Raw genomic sequence first — 9,887 nt, 5'->3', positions numbered from 1 at the left:
CTTTTTCCTTTCTTTCTTTCTTTTCTTTTCTTTCTATTTGATTTCTTTTCTTTTCTTTTTCTTTCTTTTTTCCTTTGTGTTTTCTTGCTGTTGGTTTTCTTTCTTTATGTTCTTTTTTGGTGTTCTTTTTTCCTATCATCCTTTTGTTGATGTTCGTTGGTCTGGGTGAGCCGCTTTCCTCCCAGAAGAGACCCACCCATAATTTTGGAGATGTTGTTAGGGCCGAAAGGTGGATGATGTTTGTTTTATTATATTTTCTTGATGTGTTTTTCGTTCCTTTTATTGCTTTTGTTTTCTTTTTCGATGTTTTCCTGTTCTTTTTCTTTTTACTTCTTTTTGATGTTTTTTGTTGTTATTTTTTTCCCATCATCCTTTTGTTGATGTTCCTTGGTCTGGATGAGCCGCTTTCCTCCCAGAAGAGACCCATCCATAATTTTGGTGATGTTGTTTGGGTCCGAAAGGTGGATGATGTTTCTTTGTATTTCTCTTTTATCGATGTTGCTCATTTATTTCTGTTGCTTTTCTTTTTCGATGTTTTTTCTGTTCTTTTTCCATATTTTTTTGGTGTTCTTTTCTATATCATCCCTTGTTGATGTTCTTTGGTCTGGGTGAGCCGCTTTCTCCCCAGAAGAGACCCACCCATAATTTTGGCGATGTTAGGGCCTAAAGGTGGATGATCTTTTTGTTTCTTTTCTTGATGTTTCGTTTCTGTATTTTCCATTTTTCTGGTGTTCTTTTTTATCTTCCTTTTCTTTGGTGTTCCCATCGCGTGGATTGTCTACGACAGTATAACGAGCACCACAAGCCCGGGTTTATTTAGAGTTTGCTCTCCTAGGCAGACTGCCTACCACGGCTGACGAGCTCCACCTGCCCGGGTTTATTGTTCGGAGTTTGCTCTCCTAGGAAGATTGCCTACCACGGCTGACGACCTCCACCTGCCCGGGTTTATTGTTCGGAGTTTGCTCTCCTAGGAAGATTGCCTACCACGGCTGACGACCTCCACCTGCCCGGGTTTATTGTTCGGAGTTTGCTCTCCTAGGCAGACTGCCTACCACGGCTGACGAGCTCCACCTGCCCGGGTTTATTGTTCGGAGTTTGCTCTCCTAGGAAGATTGCCTACCACGGCTGACGAGCTCCACCTGCCCGGGTTTGTTGTTCGGAGTTTGCTCTCCTAGGAAGATTGCCTACCACGGCTGACGAGCTCCACCTGCCCGGGTTTGTTGTTCGGAGTTTGCTCTCCTAGGAAGATTGCCTACCACGGCTGACGACCTCCACCTGCCCGGGTTTGTTGTTCGGAGTTTGCTCTCCTAGGTGAACTGCCTCCCACGGCTAACGAGCCTCACCTGCCCGGGTTTGTTTAGAGTTTGCTCTCCTAGGTGAATTGCCTACCACGGCTAACGAGCCTCACCTGCCCGGGTTTGTTTAGAGTTTGCTCTCCTAGGTGAATTGCCTCCCACGGCTAACGAGCTCCACCTGCCCGGGTTTGTTTAGAGTTTGCTCTCCTAGGTGAATTGCCTACCACGGCTAACGAGCCTCACCTGCCCGGGTTTGTTTAGAGTTTGCTCTCCTAGGTGAATTGCCAACCACGGCTAACGACCTCCACCTGCCCGGGTTTGTTTAGAGTTTGCTCTCCTAGGTGAATTGCCAACCACGGCTAACGACCTCCACCTGCCCGGGTTTGTTTAGAGTTTGCTCTCCTAGGTGAATTGCCTACCACGGCTAACGACCTCCACCTGCCCGGGTTTGTTTAGAGTTTGCTCTCCTCCGAGAATTGCCAACAACGGCTAACGACCACCACCACCCGGGGTTTATTGTTCGGAGTTTGCTCTCCTAGGTGAATTGCCTACCACGGCTAACGACCTCCACCTGCCCGGGTTTATTGTTCGGAGTTTGCTCTCCTAGGTGAATTGCCTCCCACGGCTAACGACCTCCACCTGCCCGGGTTTGTATAGAGTTTGCTCTCCTAGGTGAATTGCCTACCACGGCTAACGAGCCTCACCTGCCCGGGTTTGTATAGAGTTTGCTCTCCTAGGTGAATTGCCTACCACGGCTAACGAGCCTCACCTGCCCGGGTTTGTATAGAGTTTGCTCTCCTAGGCAGATTGCCTACCACGGCTAACGACCTCCACCTGCCCGGGTTTGTAGCCGGAAGATCTCCGGCACCTCCATCGGGGCCCCGAGGGACGCCGAGGAGCCCTGCCTGGAGCCCTGCATTCCTGCCATGCTCGCCAGGGAGACCTTGGGCTCGCTGGCGCTCCACACCCCCACCGAGGCGAGGATGCAAGAACTCGCTTCTTAAAACTACCAGACTGGATTATAAAATTAATCATAATTACTGTGAAGGCGCCGGTCACCGCGTTTATCGGTTCAGGGATGGAAGACCGACGGGCCTGGGAAACGCGCACAAGCATCCAAAGGAATCTCGCGACGGCTTGCGACGCAGCATCCGTTTCCTTTTCTTTCTCATTCCAATTTTTCTTTTTATTATATTTTCCTTCTGATTGATTGATTGATTGATTTTACTTGGTAGGAAGCTGTTCACCAATTAACATCATTCAGGTGTACATTGCACCCACACACCTGCCGAGAGAAAACACCAGTGAGAGTGCTGACGCTCACGAGGACGGCCCGCTAGAGTTTCCTAACATTCGCATCGGGGCCCACTTCTCCTTAGTCGTCTGTCTCTTTATATTTCTCTTCTCTGATTCATACTATATCTACCTTTCTTTAATCCTTTCTATACATATATGAATTTATTTATTAATTTCTCTCTATCTATCTCTCTCTCTCTCACACACACACACACACACACACACACACACACACACACACACACACAGACGCACACACAGCTTTCGTAGGCGTTGTGGGTATTGCCAGGGGTAGTTTAATGACCCTGGTGGTAGTCTGACCTCCTATCTGTACTATGGACCTAAAAAAACACTCATGAGAATCCGACTGATCTGCTTTGACCCCTGTGGAAAAAGTTGGTATGAGAGACAGAAGCGTCTGAGAATACCGGCCTAGGAGTTGTCATGTATAAGTCGAGTGTCCTCTTGTTTGGTTAAGGATATGCACTGTTAATTATTTATTCATTTCTTGACATCACAGGAGGCGGCTCAAAGACAAAACAAAACTCACTCACTAAAAAAACACCAACCACTTCTCCCACAATCAGAAAACACTCACCATCATGTGTTTTTCTTTTTTTTCTCTCCCATTTATATATTTATTTTCGCATCATAGCAGGCAAACGTTAACACACAGCACACACAAAAAAAACGATAACCACTTCTCCCACCATCAGAAAACAGTCACCATAATGTGCTTTTTCTATTCTTTTCTCTCCCATTTATCTGTTTATTTTCGCATCACAGGAAGCAGCTCAAAGGTAAAACAATGACACACAAAAAGTCTGTCCACCACTTCTCCTAACACAAACACACGAAAAAAATAGCTGCCATCAAGTGCTTTTTCTCTTTTTTTCTTTTCTTTCATTGATTCATTGAGTTTTCACATCATAGGAGTTTCATTTGATGTTGATGAAAGTTCAGCATGCAGCTTTTTTATTTAAATTGCCATTGTGCGGAACTATTCTATGAGTATGTCGGAAAAAATGACTGAACGGGTAAATGTTATGAAAGAGATGGGGAAGCAAAATGGGGTTCAATCCTTATGAGAAGAAAGTTTTATCTACGAATTATTGGGTCTGGATTAAAGTCTTCCTCCACCTCTTCCGCTGCTTCCTCCTCTTCCTCCTTTTCTTCCTCCACTTACCCTCTTCTAGGTTCTATCTGTACACCTCTACATAGTTTCTCGTGGAAATACTATAAGAATACACAGTCGTTCCACGCACAGCATGATGACGTCACACTCTCATCTGACCTAAATCTAGGCTCCAGGGTTCCCATGAAAACAACAACAACTAAAAGTAAAGGGATAACTAAAGAACCTGATGTTAAGGGCCAGTCTTACAGTCCAGTACAGCACGCTTGTAAGCTCCCCAACCGAACACAAAACACGACGAAAATTCCTTGTATAGTTTTTTTTTTTTTTTCCTTACAGCAGAGTTGTCAGTTCAAGGGCATAAAAAAGGTAACAAATGTGAAAAAAAAACCTAAACAACGAATTTTCGTCGTGTTGTGTATTCGGTTGGGGAGCTTACAAGCGTGCTGTACTGGACTGTAAGACTGGCCCTTAACATCAGGTTCTTTGTTTTCGCTACCTTTTATTTGCATTATATTCGTCACATGAGTTACCCTTTACTTTTAGTTGTTGTTGTTTCATGAGAGCCCTGGAGCCGAGATTTAGGTCAGATGAGAGTGTGACGTCATCATGATGTTCGTGGAACGACGTATTCTTTAGTATTTCCACGATGTGTACAGATAGAACCTAGAAGAGGGTAAGTGGAGCTTACAAACGTGCTGTATGTTTAGGAAGCGCGTCGCCTCTGGCGACGGCTGCGGCGACGCTGCAGTCGCTGCGGCCGTGAAATAGCTCGCAAAGGGTTTAGGGTCGGGAGCATAGTTAACGACCCAGTCCTCCATACACCCCTATGTTTACCTGGAGATTCTAACATCGACATCCTCGCCTGTAAACACCATCATGCTTTCCTCTTTATATCGCCGTGCTTGGCAGACTATATTTATTTCGTTTTTCCTTTTTCATTTAATTTTCTTGCTTTCTTTGCTGTAAAAAGAATATCAACTTTATTTTCATGGTTTTTTTTTTATGTGAACACCTTTTTTTTTTTTTTTACGTCTCCGCCTATTACGCTGGTAGGCTTGCTTGAGGGGCCTGGATGTTATTCAGCCCCAACCCGTCATGGCGCAGGCAAACGTTTATAGTGCCGCCATCTATAGCGCCGGCAGGCTATCTTGAGGGGCCTGGATGGTAGTCGGCCCAGCCCATCATGGCGCAGGCAAGTGTTTATAGTGGCGCCATCTTCTCTTGTACATTACCCTAACATCAACACTCCTCTAAGCACCTCATCACATTTCCCTCGTTAGTATCTTCTCACATGTCAGGTAATTGTCCTTATTTCTGCATTATTCACATTTCTTTTAATACTTTTTGTCACCCTAATATTTTAATCACTCTGCTTCACTCCATTTCTCAAACACAGTAATTTAACTTATAATATATCCTAACAAGCTCAGTATAAACACTTACGCGATCAACTTCTCTTTCACATCCCAGCCACATATATCTTTAGCTTTCATGTACCGGACACTGTCATCAACACACACTCCTGTAAACACCTCATCATCCTTCCCTCGACTGTACCGCCTGCCAGCTCAATTGAACACCACCGCACAGTTGTTCTCCACGCCTCCAGGCTCCCGTGGTTCATCATCTCGTTCCCTCGTTCTTCTTGCCTCCACCTGGACGCCGTGTTATTAAAAGGACCAGCGGGACGCCTAAATTTTGCTGCTCAGGTGAAGAATTGCAAAACTGACAGCGCGATGGAAAAAAAAGGAGGGATAGGGGGTAGAGGTGGAGTTGAATGGTGAAAAGTGAGGAATGGGGGAGGAAATAGGAGGCGGTAGAGGGGAATGGGAAAAACACAGCGAGATGGGAAAAAAGAGCGGTAGAAATGGGAGGAGGAGGAGGAGATGGTGGCGGGGACGGATAGGGACGAGGGCGGTACCGGAAAAGAAACGGATGGAAGGGGAAATGGGGAAAGAGGTGAAATAAAAGGGGGAAGTAAGTGGAGAGAAAGGGGATATTAGGAAAGAAAGAAACAAGGGGAATAAAGGATTTGGTAGTTTATGGAAGCGGAGGTAAAGGGAGAAGGGGAAGAAATTATGCTTTGAGGAGGAGGCGGAAGGAGGGAGGGAGGGGCTCTAAGCGATAATTATGAGAGGTGAGGCAATGAGGAAAAGAAGATAGCGTTGGACACCACATAACAGCCCATAAACATATAACGGTCCTCTCTCACAACAGCCCATAAACTCTCTCTCTCTCGTTCTCTAAATGGGAACTATCACTTATTTCTTGTATTATCGATCGGGTTTCTTCTTCCCTCAGGACTGTAATGCTCCACTGGAGGGAACATAAGCCTGCATTGACCGAAATTGATATCAGCGAAGTGCGTGCGTACCTGCAGAGAATAGATCCAAATAAATCTCCGGGCCCCGATAATTTATCTCCTCGCGTGTTAAGAGAATGTAGTCAACAGCTAGAATTACCCATAACGTTAATATTCAACAAGTCATTAGCACAGGCCAGTGTGCCTCTCGAGTGGAAAAAGGCCAATATTACCCCGATCTTTAAAATAGGAGACAAAAACAAGCCAGTAATTATCGTCCTATCAGCCTTACGTCTGTCCTAATTAAACTATTCGAAAGATAATCAGGGATAAAATGATCACTTTCCTTGAAACAAATGAATTGATAACTGATAGTCAGCATGGATTTCGTAGTAATTGGTCTTGCCTTACCAACCTATTAACCTTTTTCAACGATGTTTATACATGTTGGGACGCCCGAAGCCCATATGAAGTAATTTACCTAGATTTTCAGAAAGCGTTTGATAAAGTTCCTCACGTTAGGCTTATTTCAAAACTGCGTTCCCACGGTATTAACGACCATCTATGTGCGTGGATTCATGACTGGCTCACCGACAGAGAACAGCGTGTAGTTCTTAATGGTGAAGCATCGGATTGGCAACCCGTCACCAGTGGCGTGCCCCAAGGTTCGGTCCTGGGGCCAACACTATTCATAATTTACGTGAACGACTTAGAAACTGATATCCTATCAAAAGTAGCCAAATTCGCCGACGACACCAAATTAGGAGGTACGGTAATGAACAGTCAAAGTTGCGAGAACATTCAATCAGACTTAAATAAGACTTGCCGACTGGAGCGAAAAATGGCAAATGAGTTTTAACGTAGATAAATGTAAAGTAATGCACATAGATGAAAAAAATCCTAACTTTAAAGATCATATTCAAGGACATGAGCTCAGCGAAGTAAAACAAGAAAAAGATCTTGGTGTCATTATCAGTAACACTCTTAAAATGAGTGATCAATGTTCTGCAGCGAGTAAAAAAGCCAATATGATGTTAGGATTAATCTCAAGAAACTTTGATGATAAATCACCCGAACTTATGAAGAGATTATATTTAGCATTTGTAAGACCACACCTAGAATACACCGTTCAGTTCTGGTCACCGAACTATATCAAAGATCAAGTTTTGCTAGAAAAGATACTGAGAGGAGCAACCAAACAAATTTCAGCGCTCCGAAACCTGCCATATGACGAGCGTTTAAAGCGTTTAGATATGTTTTCCCTAAAAAAGCGAAGGATAAGAGAGGACTTAATTGAGGTGTTTAAAATCCTTAAAGGATTCGACAACATTAACCCAGATAGTCTATTTCAGAGAGACACCAACACACGAACACGCAGCAACGGTATGAAGTTAAAGGGAAATCGATGTAACACATTGGTGCGCAGAAGTTTTTTCAATAACAGAGTCGTCGATCACTGGAATAGACTCCCACCGTCAGTAGTTAGCGCAGAGTATCAATAGCTTTAAGTCTTCTTTGGATAAGTAATTCAGGGATATAAGATTATATTGACCTTTTTCGCATGTTTTCAGACAGATTTCAGCAAGAAATCAACCTATATTCATATAATTCTCCCCCACAACCTAGATTGCAAGTAGCGAAAGTCAACAATAGAGCAAAGCAACAGTTAATGTCCGCATGACAGGTGGAGTGAGGTGTGGGTGCAGTAAGGTGACAGGTTACTGGTGCGTGCCTAGTACCGCCGATAAAACGAGGATGAAGCCTTCACCTGTGCTCCTGAAACTACACCTCACCCATCGTTGGTATTAGGGGGGGTTCTGGGGCTGCCCTCTGTAGGCCACTCGGCCTTTTCCAGTCTCCCTGTAATTCTATGTTCTTATGTAATTAAGTCATTTTCTCCCACAGCTTAGGTTACCAGTAGTGTAAGTTAAGGGTAGTAATTTCCTCTTATTTCTCTCTTTACTGTAAAATTTCCATGGCCCTTTCTTCCTTAAAGGTACATGATGTTCTCTTCTAACTATTTCCTGCCGGTACGTTGCCGGAGGGAGAGGTGGGTGGGGAGGAGCCTTCATCTATTCTGTCCTGTCCTACCACACGTAGATTACTAGTAGTAGCGGTAGTAAACAGACACCCTCGCCATAGACCGATAGGTCTTCTGGTGTCTGTTCTTCCTATGTATTCCTATGTATTCCTCCTCCTCCTCCTACTGCATCTCCTCCTCTATCTCCCCTTCTTTTTTCCTTTTTTTCTCCTGTGTTTTGTATTATTTTTGTTCTTTCCCTTTTTTGGTGTTCATTTTACCTCTGTTTGTTTGTTTCCTTCCTTTTTAAGTATTTTCGTTTCCCTTGGTAAGACAAGCGGAAGTATGATGAAGAGGAAGACTAAGGAAGAAAGGAAAGTAGTGAGTGGAAGAGAAAGAAAGAAAGAGACGCAGACAGACAAACAAGCAGACAAGTGAACAAGCGAAAGTATGACGAAAAGGAAGACTAAGGAAGAAAGGGAAGTAGTGAACGAAAGAGAAAGAAAGAAAGAGACGCAGACAGACAAACAAGCAGACAAGTAAACAAAAACAGACATCGCTTGAATGGAAAAAAAAAAAAAAAGACTGACATCGCCAGTAGTAGAAGACAAAGTTAAAGACCCCTAAGACATACACTCAATAAACAAAGCCAAAATAAACTTATTATATAAAGCCCTGATGAAGTCGTTATTAGCACTTTAAATGATATATATGGCAGGAATAGGTTGGTCCTTGTAAATCAGCCTATACATTAAATAAGGAAAGGTTAGAGGTCTGGAAATGGCGTCGTCAAAGAGGAGAGAGGTAAAAAAGTAAGAGTTTGATCCGATTACGTGGATTGGGAAAAAAGTGATAGAGTGGCTATTGTTCTGTACTTGTAAAGCTGTTATTGTTTACTTTCTCGCCCCGTCTATCTTTGTCTCCGTCTTTTTTTTCATTTTTTTTTTCACTTCTTCCATTTGTTGTTTTTTGTATTTTCATTATTTTCCTTTTCTTCGTCTTATCACCTCTGACATTACATCATTAATTATCACCAGCATCGGCACACCGCCACCACCACTGCCAGGATCATCACCACCAACTTCACCACCACCACCACCACTGCCAAGATCATCACCACCACCGCCACCATCACCAATATTCTCTCAGTATGTTTCTTTATTTACTGGTGCTGAAAAGGTCAGATAGCAAAGCGTTACATTAATAGGAGAGAGAGAGAGAGAGAGAGAGAGAGAGAGAGAGAGAGAGAGAGAGAGAGAGAGAGAGAGAGAGAGAGAGAGAGAGAGAGAGAGAGAGAGAGAGAGAGAGAGAGAGAGAGAGAGAGAGAGCATACGCTTACATGCAGCAGAAATAAGTTCACACCTACAAAGTCTTTCCCTTGAGGTGGTACGTCCGCCCCTTCCCGTGGAGGAGGAGGAGGAGGAGGAAGAGGAGGACAAAGGAAGTACACAGGAAAAGCAAACAGCAACAAACCTCTTGGCTGTTTGTTGTTGCTACTATCTACTCTAATCTACGAGTCAGAGACACAGGACAGCAAAGGTGAAGGCTCCTCCCCTCCTACCAGTCCCTCTAGCCGAGGCTGGCACGAAAAGGAAGAATACCATGTAGTATAGAAAAACTACAATGGAATCTTACATGGACAGAAGGAAGATCATAAACGACAACTAGGCTAACACTACTTTCTGTTAGACCGGAGCAAAATAACGGATGCTCGGGTTAGCTTCTAAATATTTGTCTAGTCGGTTTTTGAACGTGCAAATAGTTTCGCTTTCGACGACGTTTTGAGGCAGAGCATTCCATACATTGATGACACGGATAAAGAAGAGGAGGAGGAGG

General features: G+C 43.9%; 2 long non-coding RNA genes across 2 annotated transcripts; one reads left to right on the top strand and one right to left on the bottom strand.

The window, feature by feature from the left end:
- Positions 1 to 466: 466 nt before the first annotated feature.
- LOC127001156 (uncharacterized) lies at positions 467 to 1,555 on the bottom strand. Its single transcript, XR_007754819.1, has 2 exons — positions 1,004 to 1,555; positions 467 to 867 (listed from the first exon to the last, which is right to left on the bottom strand). It is a non-coding gene; the product is annotated as an uncharacterized LOC127001156 (long non-coding RNA).
- Positions 1,315 to 1,934, top strand: LOC127001155 (uncharacterized). Its single transcript, XR_007754818.1, has 3 exons — positions 1,315 to 1,441; positions 1,507 to 1,571; positions 1,835 to 1,934. It is a non-coding gene; the product is annotated as an uncharacterized LOC127001155 (long non-coding RNA).
- The last annotated feature ends 7,953 nt before the right edge of the window (positions 1,935 to 9,887 follow it).

The sequence above is a fragment of the Eriocheir sinensis genome, chromosome 20 (assembly GCF_024679095.1).
Source record: "Eriocheir sinensis breed Jianghai 21 chromosome 20, ASM2467909v1, whole genome shotgun sequence".
Classification (NCBI taxonomy): Eukaryota; Metazoa; Arthropoda; class Malacostraca; order Decapoda; family Varunidae; genus Eriocheir; species Eriocheir sinensis.
This window is presented reverse-complemented; position numbering and strand designations above follow the sequence as displayed.